Source organism: Chionomys nivalis, chromosome 12 (assembly GCF_950005125.1).
Source record: "Chionomys nivalis chromosome 12, mChiNiv1.1, whole genome shotgun sequence".
Classification (NCBI taxonomy): Eukaryota; Metazoa; Chordata; class Mammalia; order Rodentia; family Cricetidae; genus Chionomys; species Chionomys nivalis.
In genome coordinates this window covers 67,378,311-67,390,104 of record NC_080097.1, presented here as the reverse complement: position 1 = coordinate 67,390,104, position 11,794 = coordinate 67,378,311, and the positions used below count along the sequence as shown (strand labels likewise).

General features: G+C 46.3%; 1 pseudogene; it reads right to left on the bottom strand.

Annotated features, from left to right (window-relative positions):
* Positions 1–3,742: 3,742 nt before the first annotated feature.
* Positions 3,743–5,056, bottom strand: LOC130885270 (NAD kinase-like; annotated as a pseudogene).
* Positions 5,057–11,794: the final 6,738 nt, after the last annotated feature.

The following is an 11,794-nucleotide window of genomic DNA, read 5'->3' as shown; positions in this document are numbered from 1 at the left end:
CTTTTGCAGGCAGGATTGAGCGAGGACTTTGATGTGGGGAAAGCCTGAATCATCTGGTGGTGCAGGTTCTTAAGAGAGAGACAGGCCAGTGGAGCCAAAGAAAGGGGAGCCACAGAGATGAAAGCAGAGCCCACTAAGTGGAGGGGCCACAAGGTGTGGAACGCAGGCACCTTTCCAAATCCATGAGAGGCAAGGAAGTCTCCTGAGAGCCTCCAGAGAGAACACAGGCCTATACCTTAAGGTTAGCTCAGAAGGACTGAATTTGGCCCTCCATCCTCCAGAACTGTTGAGACAATACATCTGTGTTTTAAGACACAAGTTTGTAGTAATTGGATACATCAATAACAATAGGTCATAGCTGGAGGCAATTTTATACAGAAAATTACAGAAATGTTTATACAATTGAATTCTCCTTTTCTTATAAGTAGAAGTTGAAAAGCAGGTATTGGCATACTGAATCTAAAATAAATGTGCTATGTTTGACCAGGAAGGAGTGTGGAGGGTAGTGTTTTGGCTTCTAACTGTATTTTCCCTACACCATCTGAATGATACCTAGAACTTCCCTTGTGCACTGTTCCCAGGTGCAGACGATCCCAGCTTGTGAAGACTGCAGCACTGAGCTTCTGGATACTTGGGAGACAGGGCCCATATCTGAGATACAGAAATTGATAGAAGGGTTTTGTTTGCTTTTACTTTTCGAGTCAGGGTTTCTCTGGGTAGCCCTGGCTGTTCGGAAACTCATTCTGTAGACCAGGCTGGCCTCGAACTCACAGAGATCGACCTGCCTTTGCCTTCTGAGTGCTGGGATTAAAGGCACGCATCTTTAAAGTTTCCAGAAATAAATTCTTTTTAAATATCAGCAGACGTACCCAGCATGCTGGGCATGGTATTCATAGCACAAGTGGCAAAGCAGAACTAATGTGCTATTATGTGACAGCAATTCCCACCCAAAAGGAAGGCATTGCCAACAGGGAAGTCAGGACTCACCTTCAGTGGGTCTCTCAGAGAGTCTGAGGTTTACATACCCTGTCTCTGGGCCCAGCAATGACAGGGCAAGAGGGTAAGGAAACAGAGGGAGCCCTTGAGTATGCTTGCTTGGGAGATTCAGGTATAGAAGGACAGAGTAAAATTACAGCCCTCCGGGCAGTGGGTTTCAGTGAAGCTGCTCAGCTTGGGGTGTGTGTGGGGGGGAAGCATGTGGTACCACAAGACCCTACATCCCAGAAGCACCCTCACCCTCATTCCCCAGTAAGAGGATGAAAACTGATTTTTCTGCCTTAGTTTGTTAATCACAAAGAGATTGCTTGATCAAATCTTCATGACATAAGTCTGTGCTATGAGTGAAATAACTTTAGTTGTCGAGGGTGTAATGGATTATTAAAAATGTTGCAGGATCCCTGGTGGTGGCAGGCAAGCATTGTGGTGGCAGGCAGGGAGCAGCAGGTCCCGAGAGCAGCCAGCCCCAGGCAGGGACGGTGCACGAGACAGGTGCAGCAGGTCTCATGGCTGGTTCCCTGCAGAGTCCCCAGCAGGTGGTGGGCGAGAGACAGACGGTATTTATTTAGTGGTTATGGAAAGGAAGGGAGAAGGGGAGAAGAACACAGAGGAAAAGAGAGAGAGAGAGAGAGAGAGAGAGAGAGAGAGAGAGAGAGGAGCCAGAAAAGAAAAGAGAGACTAAGGCTGCAAGCAGGAAGGAAGACCTGCCTACCTCAGCTGATGAAGGAGGGAGTGGGCATGACTTGCCTCTTAAAGAGACAGAACAATCATTACAGAGAGATGCAGACAACTACATTTCTTATATCAGAAATCTGTAGCCTGATAAAAATTCATGTAAAAACAAAACATCTGTTATCCAAGACTTGCATTCCTCCATTCAGTTCGAAGAAGAGACTTCCATTTCATGGGATTTTATATAAGAACCCAACTGTCCTGGTACACTATAATCTCCTCTCCTAGGCCAATATAAAATTAGATTTTACAGAACTCTTGGGGTTTTTTATTGCACTTAGTATGGATGTGTGTACACACATGTCTGTGCACGCGTGAATGTGTCAAATGAAAGTGTAAGGACAACTTGGTATGGGCAGCTCTTGCATTCCTCCGTGTAGGAATCAAATGCAGTCATACATCTAGGCAAGCACTTTACCCACTAGCCATATCACCATCCCCAATTCTGCTTTAAATATGCATTCTTTTATAGCAAGAGTGTTTCTCCTTTACCAAACATGAGCTTTTCATTTAAATCCCTCTATTCTGTTACATATCTTGAATAATGTTCTTTTTTTAAAAAAAGAAAAACCAAGTTTATTTATTGAAAGAATCTGAAAATAGTAATAAGGCCTTCATTAACAATTAACAAATTTTAAGATATTAATATGAAACATTAAGAATTTACATGAAAACTCCACGTGTTCTAGATCAGTCTGATAGCAGCTGCTTCTAGACTTGTCAACACTTGCTTTTTAGATGCATGACCCATACTCCAGTCCCTGCTCTCCTGTGGACCACATAGAGGCCTGCTATGCCTACTGTAACAGATGAACAGCACAGATCTTGGGGACAAGCAACCGCAACTTAACAGCACTGATACCAGACCACTTAGGGCTCCAGATTCCTGAGGTATGTCAACAAGGGCCCGGGAGGTCCTGACTTTAGCAGAAGAAAGCTCAGCGTGGTCAACACCACTGAGCAGTGTAAGACAGAAGCCTGAGTTTACCCTGGAAGCCAGGCTAAGAATGGGCAGTTCTCCCTTCCATAGGAGGTGAAGACGAAACTGAAGGCAAAGACCTAACTGCAGCACCTTGGCTGACCAGTGACTCCACAAAGGCTCCAGGGTGTGGCATCCACGTGTGTTACTTGTTACATACATGTGCTGCAAGAGAGCTCTATATGGCTGATGCTCAGATGCAAACCTAAGAAAGACTCTTATGGAAGAAGGGCAGGCCCACAAGCCTGATGTCAATAGTGAGTTGGTCTCAAAACCCTTGTGGCCACTGCGTAAGGGAAGAGAGGAAGCACAGAGCCCTGTCCTGCACTGTCAGCATTGGGCTGGACACAATGTAAACAATGACCAACAGGCAGTCTCCTCTAAATCTTCACAAAGTGTATACAAGAAAATATGTACATAATCACTTCAGAAAGTTTAAAATAATCTCTAAAAAGTGTACACAGGATTTAAAATGTCTCGGGAGCTGCTGCCCTGCGGTATGAGGAATGTGACGTTGCTGGATGGCTGTGCAGTGTTCCTTTCCTCTGGAAGGAGTCAGAGGTCTTGGGCCAGACTTAAGAGGCACCTAGCCACCCTTGCCAACCCGTCGCAAAGCTGCCAGGTGCAGTCCCTGGGAAAAGCACTGCAGCTAAAGGAAGATTTCTGGCTGAGACATTTATTTCAATATCAAAGGGAAGATCAATTCATTCTGACCCCCGCTCAGAATTTCAACAGACTGATTTATGGGAATTCCTGATCTGGGATCTCAGGGGGCCCATAGGAGAGATGTAGGACACCCAGCCCAGTTCTCATTTTGCTTCTTTAGAAATGAAAAAGAGGTTTAAAAACATTAAAAAGCTGATCTGTTCTTCAAAAGGCAGACCCAAGCTCTCCCAGCAAGGCAGGCAGGACACAGAGATCCTGGACAGCCATGTGGTTGGTCAAGGCCAGGTCAGCCAGAAGGCCAGCAGGAGAGCAAGAGAAGGAAGGCCCCCAAGGGCTTGAGGGCTCAGGTCAGAGGCTGGGAAGTGAGGCCTAGCTGTCCTCTTCGTCCTGGTCCTCATCCTCTGGGAAGTGAGCTTGCTTCTTTCGAACATTCCAGTGCAGACACTGGGCAAGGCTCTCAAACCAGCCACTCACAGGGTCTCACACACACAGATAAAGGGCAGCGGGTAGCAGGAGGTGGTGATGCTGATGCTGTCTCTATGACGTACTTCCTGCCTCTTCCATCCATCAAACGATACCCATGCAGTGTTTCTGGCTTCTGGTGACAGCATAATCTTCAGCTCGATCCCTACCGGGACCATGATGGGCCGGAATGACAACAAGTGGGGTAGATGGGTGTGACCATGATGGCCGGCACGTTGGGGTGGACCATGGGAGGCCCGGCTGCAGCTGCATATGCTGTACTGCCCGTCGGGGTGGACACAATCATGCCATTGCCCCGCACAGTGGTGATAAGGTTTCCATTCAGGTAGACATCTACATTCGATGGGTATGAGGAGGGGCCTCTGTCGATCACCACTTCATTCAAGACCTGGTACTGCATGGCCTGCTTTCTGCCCTCTGTACCCAGGCCATTCTCACTGAGGCCATTATGGATGGTTCTCTTCTTGTCTCTGTGCTCTTTAGCCACCCTGACCTTCAGCTGGCTCCTCAGGATAACCGCGGCATTCCCCTCTATCACCTGATTCACTTGGGATTGGAAGTTCTCAAAGCTGAATGGGGACAGGAAGCTCAGGGAGCCAAGGTGGAAAGCTATAACAGGAGGCGCACTGCCCTGGAAAAGAGAGGAGGCATAGAGCAGGGTACCATCTCCTCCGAGGCATATGATGAAGTCTATCTGGTTGGCAATGTCATAATCTTCATGGAAAGTGCAGAACTTCACTGGTTCAATGTTTTCATCACTCACTATAGCAGGGTCTTCCAGCACTTCCCTTTCCACATACACGACCATGTTGTTCTCCTCCGTGAGGTATGTGCAGAGCTCTTTGAAGGGCTACAGTAGGCTGGCATCTCAGATCTTTTGGATAACAAGTACACTCTTGGGAAACTTGTTCCATATCAACCGTTGGCTTGCAGGATCCTGGATGTGCATGATGGTCTGGAGGTTCTGCAGCATGCAGGCCTTTGGTCCACATGTGGTCACTGGGCATGGCCCATGGAGAGAGCGGGTCCTCCTGAACTCCTTGGTGCTGCCCAGGGCAGGTGAGGCTGATAGGCTTCGAGACTTGGTCCGGCCCTCATGTAGCTCCAGGTCTCATCCCCATGGCATGCTGAGCAGTGGTAGGAAGCTGAATCAGGGTTCAACTCCTTACTCACATTCATCTTTTCTTGTTCCATTTCCATAGTGGATATGAGAAAAACACTGATGCCCTCGGCTGCCGCACACCCACGTGGACGTCTACATGCTGGGCCGAGCCAGTGGTCCCTGCCACCCTACTGCTACCTGGCCCTCAGTGACCCAGCCACCCGCCAACCCATAGCCCTTGAATAATGTTCTTAAAGACAAATTTGTCATTTTGTTTATATGCCTTTGTGTGTATGTGTACCACATGTGTATACTGTACCACGTGTGCGCGTGTGTGTGTGTCACAGGTGTGCAGGGGTCTGTGGAGGGCAAAAGAGGTTGTTGGATCTCCTGAAACTAGAGTTACCAGAGGGTGTAAGTTACCCATTGTGGGTGCTGGGCATGAAACCCAGGTCTTCTGGAAGAGCAGCAAGTACCCTTAACCCCGGAGCCATTTCTCTAGCCTTTTTTTTTTTTGGATAATTTTTGATAAGAAATGTGGCCTTAATTAACACAGAGAAAGAGACCCACAGTGATTGATAGGTCCCAGGCCTTGACTTTGGCACACCCACCTGTCCTCCTGGCTCCCTGCAGCTGGTCTCAAATTACAAACCATCCCATGGCCTTTCTAATATTCTGTTACTTCTTCACCCACTCTGAAAACAAAGAAGTAGAAGGCTCTCCAGACCATGGCTTCTCAAACTGGAATTGTGGCTCTTACTAAAGTGTCCACTCCAGTCCAGTAGATGATGACCACAGGGCCTGACAGCTGCTCTCTCCAGCTGCAGGGGAAGGGCCTGCACAGCGCCTCCTTCCTTACCTCCTTGTGTGTGCAGAGTGCAGCTGACCCACTATCTACAGCTTCCACATCCACAAAGTTGAACAACTGTGGTTTGAAAATAATTTTTCAAATTTGAGTGTGTGGCAAACATGTAGAAAGCTCTCTTCCTGTCTCTGGTTCCTAGACAATACAGTGGTACAACTGTTGACACTGCATTCTCCCTGATAAGGCATCGATATCTGACATAAAGTGTGTGCCCGGAGTGTGTGCAGGATGTGTGGGGGATGTGTGTGGGCTTTTTTATGTGAGGCACTTGGGATTTGGATCAGTGGCAGTCCTGGAACCAACTACCAAAAGACAGCTGTATTTCTATGCTCTTCATATTTTAAAAACACATTTGAGATAATTACAAAAAACAAAAGGGCTTATTGTTAAGTTTGGATCTTAATTGCCCCTCCAAAGCTGGTGCGTTGAAGGCTCAGTCCTTGACTGTCGGCGCATGAGCAGGTGGTGGACAAAGGAGACAGGACCTAACTGGAAGAGCTATGTTAGGACCCTTCCTCTCTCCTCTCTCCCTTTGCTGGGTTGCTGCTGTGAGGTGAGCACCCTGCTCCTGCCACCTGTTCTGCCTTACCTCCAATGTCAGCTGAGTCCTCTCCTTTGGCTTCTCTCAGTAGGTACTTCACAAAGTACCATACTGTTAGAGACTGACATTCACTGGGCCTGCGGTCACTGTTAGTGAGTGTGGGTCACCATAATCACACAAGCATATATGGTTTTGCTCTAACCCGGCGCTTCTCTCATCTCACAGAATGCTAAAATCCCTGAACCTGTTTTTAAAAACTGCCAGCGCCTGCCCACTCCCCACCTCCATGCACATCAGAGCTGGTAACTGGTTTAGGGAGGAGGAAGAAGTACCAAGTATTTCTCAGAAACTCTGTCAAGCCAAGGAGAAGCATTGCAGGCCAGTCCTGCAGAGGAAGGCCCTCCAGGTATGCCACTTCGTTGTTACCCATTAACCCAGGCATCCGTGCATTCATGGATAAAGCTGAGTTAAATTATACAACTCACATAAAGATCAATGCCTTGTAACTCGGTGGGGGTGCTGTCAGTAAGGGACAACTCCCCCCCCCTCCATGCCCCACTTTCTTTGGTCTGTGGAAGGAAAGTAGGGAGATTATAAAGTTTCAGCACACCTACTTAAAGGGAACTGTCCATTTTCTTTCCAGAAGCCTCATCTTTTACTAGCTAAACCTTGTAAAGTTGGCAAAAACCAGAAGATGTGGTCTAAGTTTCTGGAACTGAAATGTCAGTCACACGATCCCTTAGTAGAAGAAAAGTCTTTCCAGTGTGTCTGTCACTCTGGCTACAAAGTCAACCTGCCAGGGTTAGAACACAGGGCCTGAGCAGTGTTCATGATTAATTTCTACACTGTTAAAATTGGCAGTGGTGCTGATGATGAGGCTATGGATGTTCAAAGAGCACATGTCTATAAGAGTGATGTTTATGTATGTACGGTTGGGGTGTAGGACCCATCCACCCAACTTTAAAGAACGGTGCAAGGGCTAAGGATATGGCTCAGTGGTGTCAATTACTTGCAGTGCAGGCAGGAGGACCTGAGTTTGGATCCCCAGCCCCCACATAAAAGCTAAGCATGATAGAGGCAAAGCCAGGAGTATCCCTGAGGCTTACTGCCGGTCAGCCTAGTTAACACGTCAAGTGTCAGGTTCAGTGAAAGACACTGTCTCAGAAAGCAAGGTGGAGAGCAATACAGGGGAGACACCTAAAGTTGATCTGTGGCACGCACACACGCACGCACACACATGCATGCGCACATACACACATGCACTCATGCACACCTGCACACACAGGCACGCATGCACACACACGCACGCACACACACGCACTCACACACGCATGCACACACACAGGCACGCACGCACATGCACACACGCAGGCACACACATGCACGCACATGCACACACACACACACTCATACACTTTAAAAAATGCAAAGAAAAGTAGAGTACAGAGGTCAAACCAGTTTGGAAGTATCCTGCTTTCTCTTGAGTCCCAGGACTCCTCTGCTCCCTCTGCAAGCAAAACCACCACAGAATTTACATCTGCCATTTGTGGTTTTCCTGCAGCGAAGAATTCAAACCACTGATGTTTCCATTTCTACCCCTAAGACGATGCCAGTTGTACAAAACATGGAGCTTTGGTCTTCCGTCAACTCCCGGCTAGCCCTGCGGAGATGTCCTTGTTTAAATCTTATAACGAATGTTTCCATCCTCTCTGTCACTTTAGACGGATTTACATTCTAGGCTCCTATTGAGACTTAGAGAAGGAGAGCAGGCGACTGGGGATCATGCCGCAGATCATCCTGGCAGCGGAGGAACTGTAGGTTACCTTGGGGATTTCTTGTAATAGAAGAAAACCACTGGCCTATCCCCAAGTATCTTGTAACCTTAGGGTCAAGGAGTTTGACACTGAGGTGTGAGGCTTAGTCACGTATGATGCAGAATGTTAGACCTGCAGGTTGTGATTTTGCTCTCATAATCTCCCACATATTAAAGCCTAATATAATTAGGTAACCTAACTCTGAGTGTCTACTTAATGAAAACATGAAACACTCTTAAGTAAGACAAATGTATTCTTTCTAGCTGATTAATGGGAGCTTCTTGGGAAGTGGAGTGGAATTGCTAATAACAAATTTTCACTCATTTAGGCATGCAAAAGTTCAACAAATGCTAACCAATACTTCCTGAATGCTAGCCTCTGTATTTCACTCACTAAGTCCCACCATAACCTCATAACCCTATTGAGTAAGTAATATTATGAACCTCATTTTCCAGATAAGGATACTGTAAGACTAAACAGCTTGTACAAAACTACAGAACTCCAAAGCCAAGATTCAAACACAGAATCTAAAACTTACGCAGCAGTAGTAACATGTAGTCAGGGTCCCAGCTCAAGGTCTAGCTGGAAAGATCTCTTGATTATTACACAAAGCTCATCTGCAGGAAATAGAAGACAGTCATTTTCAGGGAGTCAGGATGGAAGAGACTGGGTCAAAGGCTCCGGGAAAGAGTTCTATTGGAAATGTGGCCAAAACAAACAAGACTATGGGATTTCACAAAACAGAGAGAAAGAAGACATTGTAGATGGAGAAAACATGAACAAAAGCAAATAGCAGATGTACATGTTGATTCTCACCACTGTGCTTCAGTAAAGAAGTGTGGCCACACAAATACACAGTGACTCTGCAGAAGCCTGGAGAAGTCATAGGGTCGGAACCTGCTGTTGGCAGAAGAGATGATAGGAGAGAGATCTATGAGGTATCACCAAGGAAGAATGCCAAGAGTTTTGTTACTGTTTAAGACTAATTCAACCTGTATTTGGGGTCCCTGTCCCATATCTGACACATAGTAAACTCTCAGGTCATCGTTTTAGTTAGGTTTCTATTGCTGTGATAAAACGCCATAACCAAAAGCAACATGGGGAAGAAAGGGTTTATTTCACTTATACTTCCAAATCATAGTCTTCCTTATCCAAGGAAGTCAGGCAGGGACCTGGAGGCAGGAACTGAAGCAGAGGCCATGAAGAGGCACTGCTTACTGCCTTGTTCTCCATGGCTTGTTTGCCTTACTTTCTTATTGTGTCCAGGGCCATCTGCAGAGGGATAGTACCACTTGCAATGATCTGGGCCCTCTCATATCAATCATTGATCAAGAAAATGCCCCACAGATTTGCTCTCAAGCCAGTTTGGTAGGTAAATTTCCTCAGTTGCGGTTTTCTCTTGTCAAATGACTCTAGCTTGTATCAAGTTGACAAAATACTAACCAGGACAGTCATATCTGCTGATTGAATGAAGGAGAAAATAAAATGCTTATAAGACTCAAAGATAGGTGAGGAAGTAGAGCAGATATAAATGATTTAATAAAAGCAGAAATAAATAGTTCTGAGGTTTTACACATGGGTAAATGGTAGAACCATGGACTTTTTTTTGTTTGTTTTTGTTTTTGTTTGTTTTTTGAGACAGGGTTTCTCTGTAGCTTTGGAGCCTGTTCTGGAACTAGCTCTTGTAGACCAGGCTGGGCTCGAACTCACAGAGATCCGCCTGCCTCTGCCTCCCGAGTGCTGGGATTAAAGGCGTGCGCCACCATCGCCCGGCTTGAACCATGGACTTTTATACAGAATTCAAGCAAAGCAACTCATTTCGAGGCTTGCCAGGCAGAGGTGAGTCAAATGAGGCCAGGATGATGCTTCCAGAGCTCTAATGAAGCACGTGCTGGTTCATTTCTTCACTAAGCATTCTCTGGTCCTCTTACTTGTTCAGTAAATGATAAACATGTATCATCTGTGCCATAATGATGGGCAGGAAAGACTTGTCAGAGGAATGGTCTAATCATTGAGCTAATGCAGAGGTGCACATCTGTATAGTCAGTATCAGGAGACAGAGACAGACAGCTGACTAACCAGCCTACATGAATCAGTGACCTCCGAGTTCAATGAGAGATCCTAACTAAAAAGTAAAGTAAAGAACTTGGAGCTGGAGAGATGACTCAGGGATTGAGAGCAAGGGCTGCTCTTCCAGAGGATCTGGGTTCACAGCACTGACATGGTGCTCACAGCTATTTGAAACCCCAGCCCAGTGTTTCGTAGCAGTTTCCCCTGAGATTGAAACATTCCATCTAGAAGGGAAGCTCCTTAAGACAAAGTTAAAAACTCAAAACAGCTCCAGGAAGTCCCTGAAACTGACCAGATTCACTAGGCTCCTCCCTCTCAAGAGAAAATCAGAAAGAAGGCTGCAAGTCACTCTCAGGTAAGTAAGCCAAGCTGCAAAGAGGGCTCTGAGATTTGCCAAGTGGCCTGGAAGAAGCAAAAATCAGCTGAGTTTCCTGGAAGAGATTTTCAACGACTGAGGTACCTGGGAAGGATCCTCTCCAAGCTGTTCAGCCGCTTTCAGACTGTGCAGTGAGCTCCACGTCCCAGTTTTGTGAGCTGTCACCCATGCTGGGGCAGGCTTTGGTGATGCACCTGTCTTTGAGTCATTTCTGCTTCTGTAAGGAACTACTCACCCATACTCCTGTAAGGAATCCCAATAAAACTCATTGGTTCACCAAGTTGGACTTTAGTGGTATCTGTACTTTGGTCTGTCATGGGTTCCCTATTTAGGGAAGTAGGTATGTGTGTTATATCTCTCTGAGAAACATCTGTCACAAACACCCAGGGTACCTGACACCCTCTTCTGTCCTCCATGGCACCAGGCACACATGTGGTGCACAGACTTACATAACAAACACCCATACACATAAAGATAGGTAGGTAGGTAGGTAGGTAGGCAGGCAGGCAGACAGACAGACAGACAGACAGATAGATAGATAGATAAAAAAGTGGGAAACAATTGATAAAGACACTGGCATTGGCCTTTGGACGCCACAAATACACACAGATGTACATATATGCACACACATATATGTTGGAATACACTCTTTTTTTTTAATGCATTCAACACCAATGAGAGTGGAAGAGACAAGACATCACCAGTTAACCAAAGCCAGGATTCTCGGAAGGCTCTGAAGCTGAATCTAGTTTCTATTCTTGTCTTATACTCTAAACCACAAGGTGGGGTGGACAAGCATGCAAGAGTTTATAGAAGCCCATGTGGCAGTCAGAAGGTTGTGAAGGGCAACAATCCATTGTTTCAGGTGTTTCTCCAGGTCATTTTGTTCCAGGTAGCAAATGAAGTCATGCTTGGCAAACAGGCAGTACAACTTTCAAGCAGATCTTAAATAAGTCAATAAATCAATATCTAATAATTGGTCTTTTCTACCTTCTATGCTTCACTTATCACACACACACACACACACACACACACAGAGAGAGAGCTGAGTTGGGACCTACAGATGGCTATCCTGGCAGAGGACCCAAATTTGCTTCCCAGCTCCCATGTTGGGCAGCTCACAACTGCCTGTAACTCCAACCCCAAGAGAACAGACACTCTCTTCTGACC